At 42.2% G+C, this 10,826-nt stretch overlaps 1 long non-coding RNA gene across 1 annotated transcript; it reads left to right on the forward strand.

The window, feature by feature from the left end:
* Positions 1-285: 285 nt before the first annotated feature.
* Positions 286-2,805, forward strand: LOC117061367. Its single transcript, XR_004428080.1, has 2 exons — positions 286-533; positions 2,598-2,805. It is a non-coding gene; the product is annotated as an uncharacterized LOC117061367 (long non-coding RNA).
* The last annotated feature ends 8,021 nt before the right edge of the window (positions 2,806-10,826 follow it).

Below are 10,826 nucleotides of genomic sequence, written 5' to 3' on the forward strand. Positions count from 1 at the left end.
GAAACCGGGGGTGGAGATGCTCTTGAGGTATACAGGATGCAGTTCCAACCTTCTGCTCCTCCTGCACTCCTGGAGCATCAATTGGTAACAGATGCTGACCTTGGTGAGTCTTCCCTTTATCTACAATCTTTGCAGAAATTACAACTCAGCACCTCTCATGGCATGGCGTCACTGGAGGTGTAAGGGAACTTGATGTTCTGCCAGATCCCTCTGGAACCTGCCTCTGAGCACGGAGTTTAAATATGATTTTGTGGCAACAAATCGCCATTCCAGAGGGATTCTGGAGTCTGTCCCCATTTCCTCCACTTGCTTGACTCACCTGAAATTTGTCTTGACGGGTCAACATGTCAGCCTGCCGGACTGAACTGGAGCATGCTATTTATACCATAATCAAAGTTTTCAATAAGTATTCAGAAAACTGTGAGAGGATGGGCATGAGTGAGAGTGCAATGCTTCAACCTAAGGAACGGCGTGTGCTGAGTGAGGGCAGACTGCGTCAACTGGTAAAGGAGCAGCTTCCAGACATGCCAATGGTGAGGAGCGGGAGAGGGTGGTTTGTTCCTTAGCTGGGTTACTGCTTGCAATGGGGGAGCATTCCAGTCATGTTCATCTTTTTCAAATGTCACATTTCTCTGAATTTTGCAAAGCCTTTCTCCAGCAAAGTGATGTTTGTACAAATTCCTAATCTAGTGTTAAGAATGCATAGAACTCCATAGATCTTTGAAAACAGTATGCAAAATGGAATTCTATTATGGAATACTGCTTTGCAACAAAAGTATATATTAGACAAATCTGCATCCAAAATAGTACACCCACTTCATCTATAACAAAAATCCCTAAATAAGTGTAAGTATGCATATAAATACATAGATTCCTTTATGTGAAAACATTATGCAAAATTGAATCACATAATGGAATATTGCTTTGCAGAAAATGTTTATCTTAGACAAATTTGAAATAAAAAATTGACAGGCACCACCAACCATGATAATTAGTTGTGCAACGCTCAGGTGAGGTAAAATGTTCCACCATGGATTTTGAATTTTCTCCAGAGTTTATTCATTTTGGATGCTTTATGAATTTTCATGCAGACTTAAAGACACAGAAACACAAAGACGTGGTAATATAAGGAACTGAATTTAAGACTGGAAAAATCAGAAAACGAGAGGAAGCAATTTTGAATTCTTTCTCTGAAGAGAAGAAGAGCCTTAGTCAATTGACGACAAGGCACCCAAGTGAAGATGGCAAAAGATTTGTTACTCCCGGCATCTAGAAGGGCTGTGCCACCTTTGTGTGTCTTCCAGTAACCTGATCACACCAGTCCCTAAAACGATGCAAAACTGCTGTCACTGGCACTCAGGGGAACTAATGTTTTAATTAGAAGAATGGGGTGAGAGAAAATGACAGATAAGAATTTCAGAAACTTTTTTTTTTCTATGAGCAATTGATTTCAGAATCTACCACAGCCCTTGCTAAACAGTAGGAAGAAAAAGGATGAAGTCATCTTCCCAGACCGACAGCCATATTCAACTGCTCAGGGTGGGGAGAAGGTGCTTTGAGCATCACTATTCTAATAGATGTTTGCCTGTTTTGGGGTCTCTGAAGCCCAGGTTGCCCCATCCTCTTCCCTTTTCGTGAGCAAGAAAATTCTTGTTTTGAAGCTACCTCCCCTTCAGTGGTGAAGTAATCTTTTTACCCTTTCCCCTTCCTGGCTGATACTAGACAAAGGTTAAAGTTTATTTTTGTAGCAAAATGAAGCCCACCAAACTTCCCCACTCTCCTCCCTCTGCTCCCTCTCCACAACCCTCCAGTGCGCACTTGCTGTAGCTGCAGTGAGGAGGAGAAAGAGGGGATGTTCTATTAGGCTTGCAGAAGTTGTTCTAAAGACAGAAAGGGAAAGGAACCCGCCCCTTGGGTGCAACACATTTACTATTAAATCTACAAAGACCTCTCAACAGTTTACTCGAGATAAGACTAAGCTTTCTTTTTAAAAAGTGAAAACCAATGTTAGAATCAAATTAGCATAAAATGGATCCAAGTCTTATGGAATCTAGCAGGCATGAATCCAAAGTGCATTAGAATGTTCTCTGTGTAAAATTCCATGTTGCAAGTTACTTATTTCTTGGTTCCAATGGTTGCAATGCATTTTGGTCCCTGAGTGCAGGAGTTCCCTGCTAACTACTGGGGTCACTGTGAGTTGGAGCGTTCAGCAATATTCGTGGGGGGGGGGGTTATTCTTGGTTCTCAGCCTGCTAACTACTGAAGGATTCAAGTGCAACTGCCACTCCTTCCAATCTTTCCTTGTTCTGAGCCAGCCTTCCCCATTGTGTTTCCCCGCAGGAGTTTCTGGGCCACAACCTCTGTCATTCCTGACTGTTGGCTGTGCTAACTGGGGCCAGTGGGAGTTGGGGCCCCATGATGTTAGGACAGACATAGCTGATCCTCTTGTGATGTAGAACATCCCAGGAAGGATGACGAAATGTATCATACTCTTGTGTGTGCTTGAATTCACCAGAAGACTGCTTGCTTTTTCCACTGGTTTCAACCACTGTAACCATCTTTCCTTCTCTATTCTCTCCCATGTGCGCAACAAAAAGGCCTCTTGTGTTGTTCATGAATTTTTGGGAGAAATAAATGGCCCAGTCAACTTCAATGAGTTCACGGAATTAGTACGCAAAGTTCCTAAGAGTTCATATGAGAACCCCAGACCATGAAGCACCAACCTGGAGGTGAAGAATCCATCAACTCAACTTCATCTCTAAAGCTCATGTCCTCCTGAGTCAATAAAGAGTTGATTGAACGATCCATCACAGTTTTGTGGAGTGTTTTTCAGATGCACAGTAACAGAATCTTAGCTGGAGGATAAAGTGCAGGTCAGGAACGTTCCCCTCAGGGATAAGAGGATGCCAGTGGGATAAATGAGAAGCACCAAGGCACATATTAGAAGTGGCAAAAAGACTTCAGTAAGAAAATAGAAATCTTGTTTAAAGACCAACACAACATACTGTTTCTCTTTGTCAGAAGGAAGAAACTGGTTCTGGGTGAGGGTGGGGAGCTGAAACTTTGGATGAAGGGGAATAGAGGATCATTTGAATGGAAGAGAGGGAAATTGTAGATGAGCAGGATATTAGGGTCAGGCCATTTTGAATAGTCATAGATTCCCCCAAAGAATCCTGGGAACTGTAGTTTTGATGATGAGAGTTGTTTGGAGAGCCATACTTCCTGTCATAATTTCCAGAGTCCCTTAGAATCAGATATTGATTGCTGTATAATGATGATGATGATATATTAAATATATTACTTGTAGTCCACCCATCTGCAGGATTGCCCAGCCACTCTGGGCAGCTTCCAACAGAGTAGAAAAGAACACAATGGAACATCCGACATTAAAAGCTTCCTGATACATGGCTGCCATAGACGTCTACAGAAGTTCATAGGATTGTTTATCACTTTGATATCTGATAGGAGAACATTTCAGTGGGTGGGCACCACCATTAAGAAGGCCCTCTCTGTAACTTCACTTCTTCCTTTGCGGGAACCACTAGAAGGCCCTCAGACTTGGACTTTAGTGTCTTGTCTGAAAAAAGGGGTGGAGATGTTCTTCAGGTATACAGGATGCAGTTCCAACCTTCTGATCCTCCTACACTCCTGGGGCATCAATTGGGAACAGCTGCTGACCTTGGAGAGTCTTCCCTATATCTACCATCTTTGCAGAAATTACAACTTGGCGCCTCTCATGGCTTGGCGCCACTGGAGGTTTATGGGAACTTGATGTTCTGCCAGATCCCCGTGGAACCCGCCTCTGAGCAGGGAGCTTAAATACAATCCAGTGGGAACTAATCGCCATTCAAGCGGGAGTCTGGAGTCTGTCCCCATTTCCTCCACTTCCTTGACTCAACTGAAAGTTGTCTTGACGGGTCAACATGTCAGCCTGCCGGACTGAACTGGAGAATGCTCTTTATACCATAATCGACATTTTCAATAAGTATTCAGAAAACTGTGAGAGAATGGGCATGAGTGAGAGTGCAATGCTTCAACCTAAGGAACGGCGTGTGCTGAGTGAGGGCAGACTGCGTCAACTGGTAAAGGAGCAGCTTCCACACATGCCAATGGTGAGGAGCGGGAGAGGGTGGTTTGTTCCTTAGTTGGGTTACTGCTTGCAATGGGGGAGCAATCCAGTCATGTTCATCTTTTTCGAATGTCACATTTCTCTGAATTTTGCAATGCCATTCTCCAGCAAAGTGATGTTTATACAAATTCCTAATCTAGTGTTAAGAATGCATAGAACTGCATAGATCTTTGAAAACAGTATGCAAAATGGAATTCTATTATGGAATAGTGCTTTGCAACAAAAGTATATATCAGACAAATCTGCATCCAAAAAAGGACACCCCCTTCATCTATAACAAAAATCCCTAAATAAGTGTAAGTATGCATATAAAGACATAGATTCCTTTATGTGAAAACATTATGCAAAATTGAATCACATAATGGAATATTGCTTTGCAGAAAATGTTTATATTAGACAAATTTGAAATAAAAAATTGACAGGCACCACCACCCATGATAATTAGTTGAATAACACTCTGGTGAGGTAAAATGTTCCACCATGGATTTTGAATTTTCTCCAGAGTTTATTCATTTTGGATGCCTTCTGAATTTTCATGCAGACCTAAAGACACACAAACACAAAGACGTGGTAATATAAGGAACTGAATTTAAGACTGGAAAAATCAGAAAACGAGAGGAAGCAATTTTGAATTCTTTCTCTGAGGAGAAGAAGAGCCTTAGTCAATTGACGACAAGGCAACCAAGTGAAGATGGCAAAAGATTAGTTACTCCCGGCATCTAGAAGGGCTGTGCCACCTTTGTGTGTCTTCCCGTAACCTGATCACACCAGTCCCTAAAACAATGCAAAACTGCTGTCACTGGCACTCAGGGGAACTATTGTTTGATTGAGAAAAATGGGGTGAGAGAAAATGACAGATAAGAATTTCTGAAACCTTTTTTTTCCTATGAGCAATTGATTTCAGAATCTCCCACAGCCCTTGCTAAACAGTAGGAAGAGAAAGATGAGGTCGTCTTCCCAGACCCACAGCCATATACAACTGTCCAGGGTGGGGAGAAGGTGCTTTGAGCATCACTATTCTAATAGATGTTTGCCTGTTTTGGGGTTTCTGAAGCCCAGGTTGCCCCTTCCTCTTCCCTTTTCGTGACCATAAAATTCTTGTTTTGAAGCTACCTCCCCTTCAGTGGTGAAGTAATTTTTTTACCCTTTCCCATTCCTTCCTGGCTGATACTAGACAAAGGTTAAAGTACTTTTTCATTTTTATTTATGTAGCAGAATGAACCCCACCAACCTTCCCCACTCTCCTCCCTCTGCTCCCTCTCCACAACCCTCCAGTGCGGATTTTCTGCAGCTGCAGTGAGGAGGAGAAAGAGTGGATGTTCTATTAGGCTTGCAGAAGTTGTTCCAAAGACAGAAAGGGAAAGGAACCCCCCATTGGGTGCAACACATTTACTATTAAATCTACAAAGACCTCTCAACAGTTTACTCGAGATAAGACTAAGCTTTCTTTTTAAAAAGTGAAAACCAATGTTAGAATCAAATTAGCATAAAATGGAACCAAGTGTTAAGAAATCTAGCAGGGATGAAACCAAAGTGCATTAGAATGTTCTCTGTGTAAAATTCCATGTTGCAAGTTACTTATTTCTTGGCTCCAAATGCATTTTGGTCCCCGAGTGCAGGAATTCCTTGCAAACTACCGGGGTCACTGTGAGTTGGAGAGTTCAGCAATATTCGGGGGTGGGGGAGTCATTCTTGGTTTTCAGCCTGCTAACTACTGAAGGATTCAAGTGCAACTACCACTCCTTCCAATCTTGGCTTGTTCTGAGCCAGCCTTCCCCATTGTGTTTCCCCGCAGGAGTTTCTGGGCCACAAACTCTGTCATTCCTGACTGTTGGCTGTGCTAACTGGGGCCAGTGGGAGTTGGGGCCCCATGATGTTAGGACAGACATAGCTGATCCTCTTGTGATGTAGAACATCCCAGGAAGGATGATGAAATTTACCATACTCTTGTGTGTGCTTGAATTCATCAGAAGACTGCTTGCTTTTTCCACTGGTTTCAACCACTGTAACCATCTTTCCTTCTCTATTCTCTCCCACCTGCACAACAAAAAGGCCTCTTCTGTCGCTGATGGGTTCTTGGGAGAAATGAATGGCCAAGTGAACTTCAATGAGTTCACGGAATTAGTAAGCAGACTTCTTAACAGTTCATATGAGAACCCCAGACCATGAAGCACCAACCTGGAGGTGAAGAATCCATCAAGTCAACTTCATCTCTAAAGCTCATGTCCTCCTGAGTCAATAAAGAGTTGATTGAACGATCCATCACAGTTTTGTGGAGTGTTTTTCAGATGCACAGTAACAGAATCTTAGCTGGAGGATAAAGTGCAGGACAGGAACGTTCCCCTCAGGGATAAGAGGATGCCAGTGGGATAAATGAGAAGCATCAAGGCACATATTAGACATGGCAAAAAGACTTCAGTAAGAAAATAGAAATCTTGTTTAAAGACCAACACAACATACTGGATATTAGGGTCAGGCCATTTTGAATAGTCATAGATTCCCCCAAAGAATCCTGGGAACTGTAGTTTTGATGATGAGAGTTGTTTGGAGAGCCATACTTCCTGTCACCGAGCCATAATTTCCAGAGTCCCTTAGAATTAGATATTGATTGTTGTATAATGATGGTGATGATATATTAAATATATTACTTGTAGTCCACGCATCTGCAGGGTTTCCCAGCCACTCTGGGCAGCTTCCAACAGAGTAGAAAAGAACACAATGGAAAATCCGACATTAAAAGCTTCCTGATACAGGGCTGCCATAGACGTCTACAGAAGTTCATAGGATTGTTTATCACTTTGATATCTGATAGGAGAACATTTCAGTGGGTGGGCACCACCATTAAGAAGGCCCTCTCTGTAACTTCACTTCTTCCTTTGCGGGAACCACTAGAAGGCCCTCAGACTTGGACTTCAGTGTCTTGTCTGTAAAAAGGGGTGGAGATGTTCTTCAGGTATACAGGATGCAGTTCCAACCTTCTGCTCCTCCTAAACTCCTGGGGCATCAATTGGGAACAGCTGCTGACCTTGGAGAGTCTTCCCTATATCTACCATCTTTGCAGAAATTACAACCTGGCGCCTCTCATGGCTTGGCACCACTGGAGGTTTATGGGAACTTCATGTTCTGCCAGATCCCCGTGGAACCCGCCTCTGAGCAGGGAGCTTAAATACAATCCAGTGGGAACTAATCGCCATTCAAGCGGGAGTCTGGAGTCTGTCCCCATTTCCTCCACTTCCTTGACTCAACTGAAAGTTGTCTTGACGGGTCAACATGTCAGCCAGCCGGACTGAACTGGAGAATGCTATTTATACCATACTCGACATTTTTAATAAGTATTCAGAAAACTGTGAGAGAATGGGCATGAGTGAGAGTGCAATGCTTCAACCTAAGGAACGGCGTGTGCTGAGTGAGGGCAGACTGCGTCAACTGGTAAAGGAGCAGCTTCCAGACATGCCAAAGGTGAGCAGCGGGAGAGGGTGGTTTGTTCCTTAGTTGGGTTACTGCTTGCAATGGGGGAGCAATCCGGTCATGTTCATCTTTTTGAAATGTCACATTTCTCTGAATTTTGCAATGCCGTTCTCCAGCAAAGTGATGTTTATACAAATTCCTAATCTAGTGTTAGGAATGCATAGAACTCCATAGATCTTTGAAAACAGTATGCAAAATGGAATTCTATTATGGAATACTGCTTTGCAACAAAAGTATATATTAGACAAATCTGCATCCAAAATAGTACACCCCCTTCATCTATAACAAAAATCCCTAAATATGTTTAAAGTATGCATATAAAGACATAGATCCCTTTATGTGAAAACATTATGCAAAATTGAATTACATAATGGAATATTGCTTTGCAGAAAATGTTTATATTAGAGAAATTTGAAATAAAAAATTGACAGGCACCACCACACGTGATAATTAGTTGTGTAACACTCTGGTGAGGTAAAATGTTCCACCATGGATTTTGAATTTTTTCCAGAGTTTATTCATTTTGGATGCCTTATGAATTTTCATGCAGACTTAAAGACACACAAACACAAAGACCTGGTAATATAAGGAACTGAATTTAAGACTGGAAAAATCAGAAAACGGGAGGAAGCAATTTTGAATTCTTTCTCTAAAGAGAAGATGAGCCTTAGTCAATTGACGACAAGGCACCCAAGTGAAGATGGCAAAAGGTTTGTTACTCCCTGCATCTAGAAGGGCTATGCCACCTTTGTGTGTCTTCCCGTAACCAGATCACACCAGTCCCTAAAACGATGCAAAACTGCTGTCACTGGCACTCAGGGGAACTAATGTTTGATTGAGAAAAATGGGGTGAGAGAAAATGACAGATAAGAATTTCAGAAACCTTTTTCTTTTCTATGAGCAATTGATTTCAGAATCTACCACAGCCCTTGCTAAACAGTAGGAAGAGAAAGGATGAAGTCGTCTTCTCAGACCGACAGCCATATTGAACTCTTCAGGGTGGGCAGAAGGTGCTTTGAGCATCACTATTCTAATAGATGTTTGCCTATTTTGGGGTCTCTGAAGCCCAGGTTGCCCCACCCTCTTCCGTTTTCATGACCATAAAATTCTTGTTTTGAAGCTACCTCCCCTTCAGTGTTGAAGTAATTTTTTTACCCTTTCCCCTTCCTTCCTGGCTGATACTAGTACAAAGGTTAAAGTTTATTTTTGTAGCAAAATGAATCCCACCAAACTTCCCCACTCTCCTCCCTCTGCTCCCTCTCCACAACCCTCCAGTGCGCACTTGCTGTAGCTGCAGTGAGGAGGAGAAAGAGGGGATGTTCTATTAGGCTTGCAGAAGTTGTTCTAAAGACAGAAAGGGAAAGGAACCCCCCCCTTGGGTGCAACACATTTACTATTAAATCTACAAAGACCTCTCAACAGTTTACTCGAGATAAGACTAAGGTTTCTTTTTAAAAAGTGAAAACCAATGTTAGAATCAAATTAGCATAAAATGGATCCAAGTGTTATGGAATCTAGCAGGCATGAATCCAAAGTGCATTAGAATGTTCTCAGTGTAAAATTCCATGTTGCAAGTTACTTATTTCTTGGTTCCAATGGTTGCAATGCATTTTGATCCCTGAGTGCAGGAGTTCCCTGCTAAGTACTGGGGTCACTGTAAGTTCGAGAGTTCAGCAATATTCGGGGGGGGGGTCATTTTCTTCACCCCTCCTGTAAGTTATTCTTGGTTCTCAGCCTGCTAACTACTGAAGGATTCAAGTGCAACTGCCACTCCTTCCAATCTTGCCTTGTTCTGAGCCAGCCTTCCCCATTGTGTTTCCCCCCAGGAGTTTCTGGGCCACAACCTCTGTCATTCCTGACTGTTGGCTGTGCTAACTGGGGCCAGTGGGAGTTGGGGGCCCCATGATGTTAGGACAGACATAGCTGATCCTCTTGTGATGTAGAACATCCCAGGAAGGATGACGAAATGTATCATACTCTTGTGTGTGCTTGAATTCATCAGAAGACAGCTTGCTTTTTCCACTGGTTTCAACCACTGTAACCATCTTTCCTTCTCTATTCTCTCCCACGTGCGCAACAAAAAGGCCTCTTGTGTTGTTCTTCAATTCTTGGGAGAAATAAATGGCCCAGTCTACTTCAATGAGTTCACGGAATTAGTACGCAGAGTTCTTAACAGTTCGTATGAGAACCCCAGACCATGAAGCACCAACCTAGAGGTGAAGAATCCGTCAACTCAACTGTAAAGAGTAAAAACCAATGTTACAATCAAATTGGCATAAAATGGATCAAAGTGTTATGAAAACCAGCAGGTATGAAACGAAAGTGCATTAGAATGTTCTCTGCGAAAAATTCGATGTTACAAGTGACTGTTTTGTTTGTTTCGAAAGAATTGCAATGTTTTTATTCGAGTGCAGGAAATGGCTGCCAACTTGTGGGGTCACTGTGAGTTGGAGAGTTCAGCAAAATTGGTGGGGGCATTTTCTCCACCCCTCCTGTAAATTATTCTCGGTTTTCAGCCTGCATCCGGACTAAACTGGAGTGTTCCTTTTCTTACATATTCAACGTTTTCATTAGGTATGCAGAAGAAGCACAGAGAATGGGCTGGTTCGTTCCTCATTCGGGTTACTGCTTGCAATGGGAGAGCAATCCAGTTCTGCTCACCTTGAACTTCCCTAATTCTCACTTTTTCAAACAATCTGTGTACCAAAACACACCCATCTTTTCAAATTCATTTTTTCCCCAAAAGTCACACATCTCTGAATTTTGCAAAGCCATTTTCCAGCCAAGTGATGTTTATAGAAATTCCTAATGTAGTGTCAAGAATGTCTAGAAATCCATAGATCTGTGAAAACAATGGAATTCTGTTAGAAAAAATTGCACCCAATAATGGACAGTCCCCATCATCCATGACAGAAATACCGAAGTGTGATACCCATAGATATGTGAAAACATGAAAAATTGAACTACATAATGGAATATTGCTTTGCAGCAATTATTTATAGTAGACAAATTTGCAATCAAAAATTCACAGCCACCACCATGTGTGATAATTAGTTGTGCAACACTCTTGTGAGGTAAAATGTTCCACCAGGAATTATGAATTTTCCTCTGAAGTTTATTTATTGAGACTCCTGATGAAAATTCATGAAGACTTAAACACACACACACACACACACACACACAGTAATTTAAGGAACTGAACTTAAGACTGGAAGAATTAGTTGTTTGA

Source organism: Lacerta agilis, chromosome 17 (assembly GCF_009819535.1).
Source record: "Lacerta agilis isolate rLacAgi1 chromosome 17, rLacAgi1.pri, whole genome shotgun sequence".
In the NCBI taxonomy this organism is placed as follows: domain Eukaryota; kingdom Metazoa; phylum Chordata; class Lepidosauria; order Squamata; family Lacertidae; genus Lacerta; species Lacerta agilis.